Source organism: Culex quinquefasciatus, chromosome 2 (genome assembly GCF_015732765.1).
Source record: "Culex quinquefasciatus strain JHB chromosome 2, VPISU_Cqui_1.0_pri_paternal, whole genome shotgun sequence".
Taxonomy (NCBI): Eukaryota; Metazoa; Arthropoda; class Insecta; order Diptera; family Culicidae; genus Culex; species Culex quinquefasciatus.
Window position 1 is genome coordinate 169,172,910 of NC_051862.1, and position 14,715 is coordinate 169,187,624.

The 14,715-nt window shown below is 30.4% G+C and overlaps 1 protein-coding gene and 1 long non-coding RNA gene across 2 annotated transcripts in view; one reads left to right on the top strand and one right to left on the bottom strand.

The window, feature by feature from the left end:
- Positions 1–14,715, top strand: part of LOC6031364 (UPF0047 protein YjbQ) — a 98,975-nt gene that overhangs the window by 25,027 nt on the left and 59,233 nt on the right. The gene's annotated exons all lie outside the window — the stretch shown is intronic.
- On the bottom strand, positions 12,704–13,635 carry LOC119766681. Its single transcript, XR_005277054.1, has 2 exons — positions 13,476–13,635; positions 12,704–13,145 (listed from the first exon to the last, which is right to left on the bottom strand). It is a non-coding gene; the product is annotated as an uncharacterized LOC119766681 (long non-coding RNA).

The following is a 14,715-nucleotide window of genomic DNA, read 5'->3' on the forward strand; positions in this document are numbered from 1 at the left end:
ACGAATCTTTTGCTCCTTGGACTGAACAAATTGGTTGAAATTTGAGTTTTTGCCAGCCATTTCTTTCCGTGACGGGACAACGAAAGGAGCAGTTTTATGAAAAAAAAATGTCCTCTCCTATTCATGGGCTTGCAGACCTTATTTGGTCAATATTTTTGGCGTTTGGGGTAAGAAAACGTATTTAAAGAACACTGCAATTTTCGAATCATAATAAAAATGAAATTTTTTATATAAAAATTCGAATTGGAAATTGAAAAAAGTAACTTTTTGGTGTAGCTTCGCTAAGAATCGTTCTTATAATATATACAACTAGAGTGAACCGGGACTACAGTCTGAATAAACACAGTCGTTTTTGGAGCATTTAATGGTATCAAATCTTAAACTTTTTAGGACTGCATCCGCTTTAAATAGAACCATCCGAAAAATAAAATAACGATCATCGTTGAATCTACTCAGTAGCACAGCACCTTTGATATTTTGCAAATCAAGGTGCTTAAAACCCTTCCCTGATCTACTGTCATAATTCTTCTAATGTGTCCTAATGCTTCCAATTTTAATGCTGGGAAAAGCACAGTACTTTTTTCTTTCAATTGTTTCAATTCAATCTATCAATCACACTATCTAAACTTAACATTACATGACTTTCCAGTAGAGCAAGAATCCACTAGTAACCAAGAAGTTCGAAGAGGTTCAACGCGCGTAGTTGAACATTCCAGTTCTAAAACAAGCCATCACCAGTCTGCGCAAAACAGCCTGATGCCTAAAAGTGCGCCAAATATAGAGCAATATCTGTCGTGCTCTCGCGCTCTCTCATTTATTCATGCTCTCAACATGCTGTCAACGCGCTGGCTTGTTTACCTTTGCATGCAGCTCCCTGAGCTGAGCGAGCTAAGTCGGCTGGGGTTGGGGGTGGCATTTCGCCTCTCCCAAAAATGCTGTCAGTTCACGCTCTCAGATTGAACCAGATTTACCAACACATCGATACTGCCGCTGCGTATGAATAGGAAGCTCTTTACATGTGTTGATTTTTTTCTGTATGGAGATTTTTTCCCCGACGTTCAAAGGGTCGGTGTTGAACGCGACGAGCATTTGCGCGTGGCCCGCTAGGCTGGCTCGCTTTGGTATTGGTGGGTTGTAAAAGAGTAAAGGGTGGCGGGCCAAAGCTTTTTCGGTGCATGCAGCGCTGCTGAACATAGGGCGTTGATTTTGTTAACGTATATTCAAACAAAAAATGGAAATTGTATGTTGCTGGTTAAAAAAGCACCACGGCACATAAATAAAAAAAAAATATCCGCTTGAAATTGGCTACCTGTTCAATGAACAGGTTGAACAGGTGGACGAGTCGCCTCTGATATCTTGAAAACGGAGCCCTTTATCAAAAAATCTGAGAAGTACTTTTCGATTGCAAATTCAATTTTGCATTAAAAAGTAATGTCAAACTTGTTTTTGCATTAAACTTCGATTTTTTTCCAAAAATCACTATTTTTTCAAAAATTCATAACTCGGCGGCAGATTTTTTGACCATATTTTTCTATGGCTCAAAAGTTGCGGATTTTTGTCCCCTAAAACATATCAAAAAATCTCGAAAATAAAAAAAATACGTATTTTGGGAAATTGAGTCTTAGTGAAAAAAAAGTTGATTCAATTTTGCATAAAAAAGTAATGTCAAACTTGTTTTTGCATGAAACTTCAAATTTTTCCAAAAATCACTATTTTTTTCAAAAATTCATAACTCGGTGGCAGATTTTTTGACCATGTTTCTCTATGGCTCAAAAGTTGCGAATTTTTGTCCCCTAAAACATATCAAAAAATCTCGAAAATAAAAAAAAATACGTATTTTGGGAAATTGAGTTTTAGTAAAAAAAATTTTGATAAAAAAATCTGCATTTTTTTCCGTGTACTTATTTTTTTCTCAAAAGTCCTCAACAATACCTACAACTTTGCCGAAGACACCAAATTGATCAGAAAATTCACTCAAAAGTTACAGCTGTTTGAATATTTACATACCATTTTTGTATGGACAACTGCCAAAATTGTATGGAGACTTGTATGGGTGAACCAATGACGCAAAATAACTTATTTGGTCATAGGGAAGGCCCCCACAAAGTTTGAGTCAAATAAATAAATACAAAAAATAAAAATGGTCGAAATCGGCCGATTTCGTAGAGAGTTGCTCAAGGACCAATAAACCAAATTTCCAGTTTTTGCTTTTTGGGTGTATTTGAAACCGCCTTGAGTCAGGGGTATTAAAAACACCCAAAAAGCAAAAACTAGAAATTTGGTTTATTGGTCCTTTTCAAAAAAAAAAAAAAAAATTCCAGACGTGAATTTTCGGGTGATTTAATATAGACCTTCCTCAGTAAGGAAGGCAAAAATCAAAAAGCATTTTTTAAAGATTAGGTATACGACAATCCTAAAATTTATAAAAGCTGAAAAAGCAATTCAATACACTGCCCCTGATCGCATAAATGTTCCATATGCATTTTCATCGTTTTCTAGATATTGATGCAGTTTTGTTCAGAATCGCGAGATCTTTCAGAAAAGTCTATAACATCTAGTACTTTGTTCTAGAAATCAGGAGGAAATCCAGTTTTTTCGTGAAAACTTAACACGTAACCTTATGTGTGAGACAAAGTTCAAATGCGTTTTTCTCAGCTTGCTGTTTTTGCATATGGGACATTTATGTGAACATGGGCAGTACACCTGCCCTATTTTTCTTCATATCTTTTAATTTGAAGTATCCTTTGATGCTTAATGATGTTTAATTATCTTGTAACGTTAATCCTGGCTGCATAATATTACAAATGCAGTAAATGTCACCAAGGCAAGTCAGTGCCACCGGGCAGTAGCGTCTTTGCAACAACAAAAACCAAAAATAAGAAAAACTTTCGCCACCTTAGTTTCTACAGCAGGGTAGTACCAATCGCGGGACAGGGGGCCACCATAGGTCAACGTATAGGTATTCCAAGGAAGTAAAAACACAAACTTTTCCAGGTCACCACCACGACACCACTCAACCAATCAGCCAACGAGGAAATGTGTTTTGTTTGTTTGTATGTATGGGGAAGCATTTCTCTGGGTAAGGAACATGTGCGCGCCTGTTTGCCCTTAGGAATTATAGACACTATCGTGGTCGCACACTCTCTCTCTCTATCTTTCTGTTTCTGTTCTAAAGTTGAGAGACTAAGAACTACGAGGACGACGTGTAAAACATGTCCACTGAACGCGTCGCACTTTGACCTCTCGGCCAAGAGTGTCCGCGTCCACGTCCAACACAACACAGCAGTACAATTTATTGCCTCTTCTATTTGTATGGCAAGTTTTATGCGAGAATTATTCAAATTCCGAGACAGCGATGATTAGTGCCACAGATGGACGACTTAGTATGGAGGGACAGGCGCTAAGATTGAGTTAGTTAGTAGAGGTGCAAGCTCGGATGAATACTAATTGTTGGTTGAGTACATTTTTTGCAATAAAGATAACGGTAATTGGACATACTTTCGAATAAAAGTTATTTCTGTCCCGGGTACCCTAGAGATAGTCTCACATGTCACAAATTAAATATTTATGCTAAAACCAAAAAAAAAAAGAACCTTCATTGCGAGTTGGGACGACTTTAACAAATGTTTGGTTTTAAATTTCAAATGTTGCTCTGTCCAAACTATACACCAAGGACAACCAGCTGTCTAAAGTTTGATATATTATGCTGCCACATTTTTTCACAGTGCCCCTCTCTTCGCGCTGACCTCATTTCGGTAACCTATCGATATATTTCAAAAAAAAAATCGACAGTATCGCCATACAAACGCCAGAGCTTAAAGTTCATTTTATTGCCGGTCCTCAAACTGACTTTCCCGCTCCTCTTGCTCTCTCCCCTTCACTACTCCCTTTTCCTCTCTCTAACGATGTTGTCGCTCATAATTTAGATTTATGTCTGCAGATTTTTTGTTATACATGTACACACTCCTAGTGTGATGCTGGTGCCTCTCTGGTGTGTCTCTTTGGTTGCGACAACCTGGTTTTGGATTTTCCGCAAGCTGGAAGAAGCAGCTGGGAATGGGCTGGAAAGTTTTTCTTTTATAATTGTCTTAAAAAAGCACACTGAAAAAAGTGTAACATTATGATCGGTCGCGAAAGTGGGAGGAGGCAAAACACGCAAGAGAAAATCGCTCCCGAACTTTTCGAAAAAAATAAAAATGAAAAAAGTGTTTTAAAATGCATTTTACACTAGTTCAGTTGTTTTGCAATCATCAGTTTTTTAAAAAATGTAAGATCTGACGAAAACAAAAAATTAAACAAAAAAAAAATGGTTTCACAAATAGTTTGAATAAACCCAAACATGCTTAAAATTATGTTAATCGCAGGGGAATGTATTTTTAATTTATATCAGTTGATTGCACGTAGAGGGTGACGATTCTCGAGATTTTCAATTTCTCGGAATCGAGAGTTAAATTTTGCCATTTCCTGGGGATAGCGCCAAAAATTTAAAAGAAAAGTAATGAATTTGTTTCTTTTCAATGAATTTACCTACAATAAATGCATAATATTTCAATGAAAAATAGCAAACGTTAAGTAGCCTTTTTATTTTGAGGAACTATTTTTACCTTTTGATTTTGTTCTGAATCTGCAAATACAAGATCATTTCTTGAGCTTTATTGGACTCCAAATTTAAGTTTTGCATGTTTACGAATCTTCATTTTTTAAATTTATTGCATGAACATTTAATTAGACTTTAGTGAAGTAAAAATAGCTAATATATAATTTCCCAGTATCGGTACATTTGCATTATGATAAGTAACGACTCAAAACAACAATTTAAAGTTATCGTTTTTCTTTTGATGTGATCTGTAAATAATCATTGATGAATTATTTAAATTTATCACGAAATCCCGAATTTTCACAATTAATTTACTTTATTTACTGATTTACTTAGTGATATTGATACAGCGAAATTTACTTACCCACAATTAAAAAACTGGATTATGAGGATTGCTATGCTCGAAAGAGGATATGGAAATTAAACTTGTCTTGTAAGGCTTTTCCTCTTATAAATAATAAATAAAAATGTTTTTAAAAAATCATTAGTTATTCATTTTTGAGATGTTTTTTAGCATATCTCAATAATAGTAAGAATCCTTAACAAGTTAAAATTTTAAATTCCTAAATAAGAAGATTAGAAAATCATTGGTTTATTCGAACTTGAACATCGAACATTAAACATCCAATGTTCTAAACAATTTCGATTTTTTCAAATGTTTTTTTCTGAATAGTGTATATAATTTTGCTTCGATATTTATAAGTATAAAATTTCCCGGGAGTCTCGACCAAATTTCCCGGGAATCGAGAGGTCCAAAAATGGTCGATTTCCCGGGAATTCCCGCTCGTCACCCTCTAATTGCACGAGAATTTCCATTGAAATTTTGAAGTTATAAAAATATATTTTTTTGCCCCCTGTTTGTTTAAGACAGAGCGAGGGGTGACAAAAACTTTAAATAAAATTTGTACCAGCTTAATCCCTTCTCGCCCAGAGCAATATCGAGATTTTTGACATTTTCCTTGCCATTTTTTACAGACTTGACTAAATTGGCTGAAATTTGAATTGGAACCAGTAAATGTCTTCGTTAACACTGTGTAGGAAGAGTGCGTTCATTCCATTCTATAGCATTCGAGGAATGTCAATTTGAAGTAAAAAAATTGTGGTGCTCTGGTGCAACCATGGACGTTAGAGGGTTAAGGAACGTCATTGAAAAAACTGGAATTCATTGCAAACTATGTTAACAACGTTGTAAATTTTTTATTTTAGTATTTTTAATCAAATAATGTTTTCTAGTTTATACTTTTTTTTAAAAAAACCTTGTATTGTTGGAACACAGATCGGAAAAGACATACATTTGTAGGAAAAGGTAGGTTTATGGATGCCTCGAAAATTTTAGTGGCCCGCATAACTGTTATAATGTATAACACATTTTGTGATACTTTTGCTTCAAAATTTTAAAAGCTGGGAAATTTTATGTTTATATTTATTCATTTTTTTTGTTTCTTCTCCTGTTTAACTTGACCAGAGCCGAGAAACTAAATCTAGAGAGCTGAAAATTTTGATAGAAACAAAACTTGCTTAAAATTACCTCCTGGATTTCGAAAATATCGATACACAACAACAATATAGGAAAAATATTAAATAATGGGCATTCATGAGCATTCATGAGTTGTTAGCAATTGTCCTTAATCCATATAGGGTAATCCTCCGCCAACTCACACAGCAGTTGCCCTGACCCTCTTAGATTTGCGTGAAACTTTGTCCTAACCTTTGTCCCTGATCACGAATCCGATCCGTTTTTATTGATATCTCGTGATGGAGGAGATCCTAAAACGGTGATGAGATAGAAATTTGGTGTCAAAAGGACTTTTATGTAAAAATAGACGCCCGATTTGATGGCGTACTTAGAATTCCGAAGAAAAAAAACGTATTTTTCATCGAAAAAAACACTATTTTTTTAATTCTCCCATTTTCCGTTACTCGACTGTAAAAAAATTTGGAACTGTCATTTTATGGGAAATTTGATGTACTTTCCGGATATTTACCCAGAACTTATAACTTTGCAGGGATATTTAAAAGAGTGTAACAATTTTGTACAAAAGTTGTAGAGCAGACAACTACAAAAATTTTGATATATAAACATAAGGGATTTGCTTATAAACATCACGAGTTATCGCAATTTTACGAAAAAAAAAATGGGGTAAAATTGAGATTTTTAATTTGACGTAAATATTTTTTCCCATAGCCCATGAAGAGTATTACGCATTTAAAAGCGATTTAGTAGCAATTTATTAACTTGATGTTAACATGTAAAGGTTAATGTTAACATTCCATAGGTTGTCTTCTTTAAGGTGTCATGATCCAGTTTGTGACGATACACTACCTTCCCTTAACTAAGCAATCGAAACCAGAAGGGAAAAGATCACCGGTTGTGTTGGTCCGAGCCGGGATTTGAACCCCGATCTACCACTTACGAAGCGGAACCGTTACCTCTAAGATACGTGACTCGGTCAAAAAATTGTAAAAATTAAAGAGTTTGTTATCTTCAGAGCCATCCGTCAACCACGTGGACATAATTTGCTACAAGTCTTTACGTGGTTCATGGATGCCCCTTTCTAATTCTTAGATTTTTCATAATTTTACATTTTTTTTAGGGTGGGCATGATTACACTAAATTTATGAAACCTTTTTTCAAAAAATATTTAATATAGTTGGTAATTCTCAAGAATTACATTTCGCATTATTTTTCATTTGAATGAAACTTTGCACTATTAGTTTTCCATAGAATTATCCATACAAATTTGCTGGCTGGTCAGACGAAATCGGTATGTAAATATATAATAGAAAAATTGAAGAAATTTTCAGAGATTTATTGAAAATAAAAAAAAAATGGTCATGCAAATGTTTTTAAACTCATGTTATTATGCAAAATCAAATTGACCATTGACAATTACTTTGCAATATCGTAGAAAATTGCTCAATTAACAGTGTTCTAGAACATCGTTAAGTGTTTTATTTTGGCAGCAGTTCGAATTTAGTTCCAGTTAAAATTTAATTTGAAAATTGAAGTGTACAACCAATGTCGGTAATAAAAACACCCCCAAACCATCCGTTCGACAACCCCGAACGACCGCGGCCGGCTGGTACGACCTAGAAGTACTGTGGCAGTGCATGACTCTCGTTCATTAAAGCAGTGAAATAATTTAAATGCTTGATTTATGTATTTTAATATCATTGCAAGGGCCCCCTCGGTCAGAGCACCAGTCTTAAAAGGTAGCGCCAGTCAGCGGGAGCACGTACTAGCACTATACGGTGTGTGTGTGTGTGTGTGTGTGTGTGTGTGTGTGTGCAGTAGACAACTTTAGTAGTCCAGGAGCAGGGAAAATGAGGGTGGGGAGGTCAAAGGAAAGTTTAAGGCTTGCAATCCGTACTGTAAGACTATTTAGTATGTATACTTAGTTGTAATACGACAAACGCAACGAACCATCCATTTTTCCGATTGTTGGACGGGGAGCGGAATGGGCGGGAGGGTGGCACATTGGGACAAGAAAGTTTGCTCGTGCCTAAATGAAGGCCACCAACCGACCGACTACCACTTCGTTCTTCTTCAAATAGGTAGAACTACACAAACCAGCCGGCCGACCCACAGGAGAATAAAAACGGGAAGCCGGGAGAATCCGGCAGAGGATGGGGAAAGTCAATGCTCAGTAGCTCGCACAGGAAAAAGCCAACTTACCTTTAGTTTGGCCCATTTTTCACCTCCAATGAAGGAAACGGGTGACGATTGAGCTTGTTGAAATTGGGACATACATACGAATTCGTTTAATAGGCTTGAAAAGAGTGGCATCTGGAAATATAATTAATTTGATTGATTTTGTATTTGCTGAAGTTGTAAAAGCTCCTTAACAATGTGCACACCTCAAACTATAGCAGAAAAAAACTATTTGGCAGATCCTTGTACAGCCCAATTACGAGCGCCCAGTTACCGAACAATTACTGTAGTGGAGGAAATAGAACAAGGTTGTTTCAGTAAATATTTATCAAAACAAACAACAACATTTAAACCCTTAAATTGAAAGTTGTTTCTTATTTTAAAAAATGATTCATTTGGTTGAAATTTTACCAAAAGATTTTTGTAATCTCAGAAATAATATGAATAATAAACTAGTTCAAATTTCTGTTAGTACAGATTTTAACCTAGCCACTCGTGTTGTACTACCTTACAGTAACAGAATACACACCTCTTTTTCTCTAGCTCTCTTTCCGCACAAAGTCAAGTGGCCAAGTTGGTGTGCCGCACCGTCGTGTACCGTAGCCCGCATGGTGGGACGAATGGCTCCTCTTTTCTCCCAGGTGCCACCCTAGCGCAGCGCGGCTTTACGAGAACTCTGCCCGCATAAAGATTTACTATAAACCAACAGTAGATTTTATGGTTATCACACGATAAATTCTATGGTTATTTTAACCATGATTCTACTGTAGCCTTTATGTTTTTTCACCATAGAATATATCCTATTTCGGGAATTTACTATAAAAAAGGGGTATTGTTAGGCACAGTCACCATAAAAATTTCGACATTTCCCCATACAAAAAAAAACCAAAAACTATACATTCTATCGTATTTTCATTGATGCCTTTTCCGTCCAAAAAATTACCCTGACCATAGAAAACATCATACATTTATAATAAAAACAGTAACCATTACAATGGTTTGCACAGTAAATTCACAGTTCTTCATGGATTTTTCCATACTAAATAGTACGGTTTAAACTATATTCGTACATTGAAATAAATAATAACTACAGTATGATTCATTGTATTTGCATTGTATTTATTGTTTTCTCTCCACTAAATTGTACTGTAAAACATATATTTATACATTAAAATTAATGGTCAATATGGTAAGTTTTATTGTATTTTTATAGTTTTTTTCGCAGATTTAAAAAAAAATAGTACTTTTTTTCCGCGTCGTTTTCTTTTAATATTCTGCTTCAATCCGAACTTTCTGACGTTGTTCGAAATGTTTGTAGCCGGTGCCAGAACTACTGCTTCGTACTTGGGATGAACTCGCGTATTTATGAAGCACAATCCTCAGTGGAATAGGCCCTGTAAAAGAGAAACACACTAAATTAGACATAGGGAATATTTTCATATGTTTGTTTCGGTACAAATGCTATTAAATTAGCTGTTTCTAAAATTCTAAAATTCTAAAATTCTAAAATTCTAAAATTCTAAAATTCTAAAATTTAAAATTCTAAAATTCTAAAATTTAAAATTTAAAATTCTAAAATTCTAAAATTCTAAAATTCTAAAATTCTAAAATTCTAAAATTCTAAAATTCTAAAATTCTAAAATTCTAAAATTCTAAAATTCTAAAATTTAAAATTCTGAAATTCTAAAATTCTCAAATTCTCAAATCTCAATTCTCAAATCTCAAAATCTCAAATTCTCAAATTCTAAAATCTAAAATTCTCAAATTCTCAAATCTATTCTAAATTCTAAAATTCTAATTTAAAATTTAAAATTTAAAATTCAAAATTCTAAAATTTAAAATTCTAAATTTAAAATTTAAAATTCTAAAATTTAAAATTCTAAAATTCTAAAATTCTAAAATTTAAAATTTAAAATTTAAAATTCTAAAATTCTAAAATTTAAAATTTAAAATTCTAAAATTCAAAATTTAAAATTTAAAATTTAAAATTCTAAAATTTAAAATTTAAAATTCTAAAATTCTAAAATTCTAAAATTCTAAAATTTAAATTCTAAAATTCTAAAATTTAAAATTCTAAAATTCTAAAATTCTAAAATTCTAAAATTTAAAATTCTAAAATTCTAAATTCTAAAATTTAAAATTCTAAAATTTAAAATTCTAAAATTCTAAAATTCTAAAATTCTAAAATTCTAAAATTCTAAAATTCTAAAATTTAAAATTCTAAAATTCTAAAATTTAAAATTCTAAAATTTAAAATTCTAAAATTCTAAAATTTAAAATTCTAAAATTCTAAAATTTAAAATTTAAAATTCTAAAATTCTAAAATTCTAAAATTTAAAATTCTAAAATTCTAAAATTTAAATTCTAAAATTTAAAATTCTAAAATTCTAAAATTCTAAAATTTAAAATTTAAAATTCTAAAATTTAAAATTTAAAATTTAAAATTCTAAAATTCTAAAATTCTAAAATTCTAAAATTCTAAAATTCTAAAATTCTAAAATTCTAAAATTTAAAATTTAAAATTCTAAAATTTAAAATCTTAAAATTCTAAAATTCTAAAATTTAAAATTCTAAAATTCTAAAATTCTAAAATTTAAAATTCTAAAATTTAAAATTTAAAATTCAAAATTCTAAAATTCTAAAATTTAAAATTCTAAAATTCTAAAATTCTAAAATTCTAAAATTCAAAATTTAAAATTTAAAATTCTAAAATTTAAAATTCTAAAATTTAAAATTTAAAATTCTAAAATTCTAAAATTTAAAATTTAAAATCTAAAATTTAAAATTCTAAAATTCTAAATTCTCAAATTTCAATTCTCAAATTCTCATTCTCAAATTCTAAAATTCTAAAATTCTAAAATTTAAAATTTAAAATTTAAAATTTAAAATTCTAAAATTTAAAATTCTAAAATTCTAAAATTCTAAAATTTAAATTTAAATTCTAAAATTCTAAAATTTTTAAAATTTAAAATTCTAAAATTTAAAATTTAAAATTCTAAAATTTAAAATTTAAAATTCTAAAATTCTAAAATTCTAAAATTCTAAAATTCTAAAATTTAAAATTCTAAAGTTCTAAAATTCTAAAATTTAAAATTTAAAATTTAAAAATTCTAAAATTCTAAAATTCTAAAATTCTAAAATTTAAAATTCTAAAATTCTAAAATTCTAAAATTTAAAATTTAAAATTTAAAATTTAAAATTTAAAATTCTAAAATTTAAAATTTAAAATTCTAAAATTCTAAAATTTAAAATTTAAAATTTAAAATTTAAAATTCTAAAATCTAAAATTTAAAATTCTAAAATTTAAAATTCTAAAATTCTAAAATTTAAAATTCTAAAAATTTAAAATTACAAAATTACAAAATTACAAAATTCTTATATCTCAATTTTCTTATTTCCGAATTTCCGAACTTCCTAATATCCTAATTGCCTAATTTCCTAATTTCCTAATTTCCTAATTTCTAATTTCTAATTTCCTAATTTCCTAGTTTCCTAATTTCCTAATTTCCTTAATTCCTAATTTCCTAATTTCCTAATTTCCTAATTTCCTAGTTTCCTAATTTCCTAATTTCCTAATTTCCTAATTTCCTAATTTCCTAATTTCCTAATTTCCTAATTTCCTAATTTCCTAATTGCCTGATTTCCGAATTTCTGAATTTCCTAGTATCCGAATTTACTAATTTGGAATTTCTTAATTGTTATTTTTTATGTTTTTAATTTTAATTTCCTAATTTCCTAATTTCCTGATTTCCTAATTTCCAAATTTCCTAATTTCCAAATTTCTTATTTCCTATTTCTAATTTCCTAATTTCCTAATTTCCTAATTTAATTTCCATTACCTAATTCTAATTGCCTAATTTCTAATTTCCTAATTTCCTAATTACCTAATTGCCTAATTTCCTGATTTCATTTCCTAATTTCCTAATTGCCTAATTTCCTAATTTCCTAATTTCCTTATTTCCTAATTTCCTAATTTCCATTTCCTAATTTCCTAATTTCCTAATTTCCTAATTTCTAATTTCTGATTTTCTAATTTCCTTATTTCCTAATTTCCTAATTTCCTAATTTCCTAATTGCCTAATTTCCGAATTTCTGAATTTTCTGGTATCCGAATTTACTAATTTTGTAATTTCTTAATTGTTATTTTTTTAATTTCTTAATTTCCTAATTTCCTGATTTCCTAATTTCCAAATTTCCAAATTTATTTCCTAATTTCCTAATTGCCTAATTTCCTAATTTCCTAATTTCCTAATTTCCTAATTTCCTAATTGCCTAATTTCCTGATTTCCGAATTTCCTAATTTCCTAATTTCCAAATTTCCTTATTTCCGAATTTCCTAATTTCGAATTGCCTTATTTCGAATTGCCTAATTTCCGAATTTCCTAATTGCCTAACATATTTCCAAATTTCCTTATTTCATAATTTCTTTATTTCCTTATTTCCTAATTTTTTAATTTCCAAATTTTCTTATTCCCTAATTTCCTAATTTCCTAATATCCTAATTGCCTAATTTCCTTCCAAGATTCAGCATTTTGAGATTCGGTCTGATGAGCAGCTCTATATGTTTACATTAAAAACAAAATTATATAAACATTTGTAATTATCAGTGGCATTCAAATTTGCAAATTCTATTATTTTATTTATTCATCAAAACAAATTTAACACAGGCACCGTGTCAATAAACGTCAAACGCTACTTTCTGTTTCTGTTATTTTCAGTTGCGTACCACTCAACACAATTCTTTTCGTGACCTTTTCCTTGACCGTTGTTTGAACGTTCACCGTTGAGCATTAACACACAACTTACCTAACGATTTTCGCCTCCAGACGAAACGACCATCCTGAACAAATCCGGCCGGAAGTGTCCAGCAGGCGCCGGGCCTGGTAGAAGAAGTCCCTGTAAAAGAGGAACACACACAGTTTGTTCAGACCACTGTTCTCGCAAACTTGACCTTGACCATTCTCTTTTGAACATAACCAAACTTGTCCGCACCCTCAGCAAACGTCAAATCAAAACAAATTGCTGCCGGATCTTTCTCCGGATCTCTCCCGTAAAAGATCCGGCAACAATTTTGTATGGCTTGAAGTTTGCGGAGGGTACCAAAAAAAGGTAAACAAATCACTTTGTGCATCAGCCAATAGCTTGGGAAATTTGCCTGAAAATGCCTGCTGCTGTTGCGGGTGCGATTCCGCCCTCTCCAAGTTCAACAAAACTCCAAATACTCACCCAAATATGCGAAAATTCCGCCATCCCAGAGCCGTTCCGATTCGGTCACCCGGTGTATTTGTTCCGAACGCCGGATGTTGTTCCTTCACGAGCACACGCGATTCGACTTGAGAATTTTTGATTTCAACTGCGCCACACAAACAGGATCAAACACGCGCGGGTGAAAAAATGACAGCCTTGATGACAGCTCGATCAACTATGGTGTGTTCGTTAGGGAGCGTCGCCCAGATTAGGTGTCATGGTGCGTTCGTTAGGGAGCGTCGTGTTCGTTTTGTGATCCTTAATATTTTTGCCGTTTCTATTATTGAATAAAAAATGTTTAAATGTTTAAATGTTTAAATGTTTAAATGTTTAAATGTTTAAATGTTTAAATGTTTAAATGTTTAAATGTTTAAATGTTTAAATGTTTAAAAGTTTAAATGTTTAAATGTTTAAATGTTTAAATGTTTAAATGTTTAAATGTTTAAATGTTTAAATGTTTAAATGTTTAAATGTTTAAATGTTTAAATGTTTAAATGTTTAAATGTTTAAATGTTTAAATGTTTAAATGTTTAAATGTTTAAATGTTTAAATGTTTAAATGTTTAAATGTTTAAATGTATAAATGTTTAAATGTTTAAATGTTTAAATGTTTAAATGTTTAAATGTTTAAATGTTTATGTTTAAATGTTTAAATGTTTAAATGTTTAAATGTTTAAATGTTTAAATGTTTAAATGTTCAAATGTTTAAATGTTTAAATGTTTAAATGTTTAAATGTTTAAATGTTTAAATGTTTAAATGTTTAAATGTTTAAATGTTTAAATGTTTAAATGTTTAAATGTTTAAATGTTTAAATGTTTAAATGTTTAAATGTTTAAATGTTTAAATGTTTAAATGTTTAAATGTTTAAATGTTTAAATGTTTAAATGTTTAAATGTTTAAATGTTTAAATGTTTAAATGTTTAAATGTTTAAATGTTTAAATGTTTAAATGTTTAAATGTTTAAATGTTTAAATGTTTAAATGTTTAAATGTTTAAATGTTTAAATGTTTAAATGTTTAAATGTTTAAATGTTTAAATGTTTAAATGTTTAAATGTTTAAATGTTTAAATGTTTAAATGTTTAAATGTTTAAATGTTTAAATGTTTAAATGTTTAAATGTTTAAATGTTTAAATGTTTAAATGTTTAAATGTTTAAATGTTTAAATGTTTAAATGTTTAAATGTTTAAATGTTTAAATGTTTAAATGTTTAAATGTTTA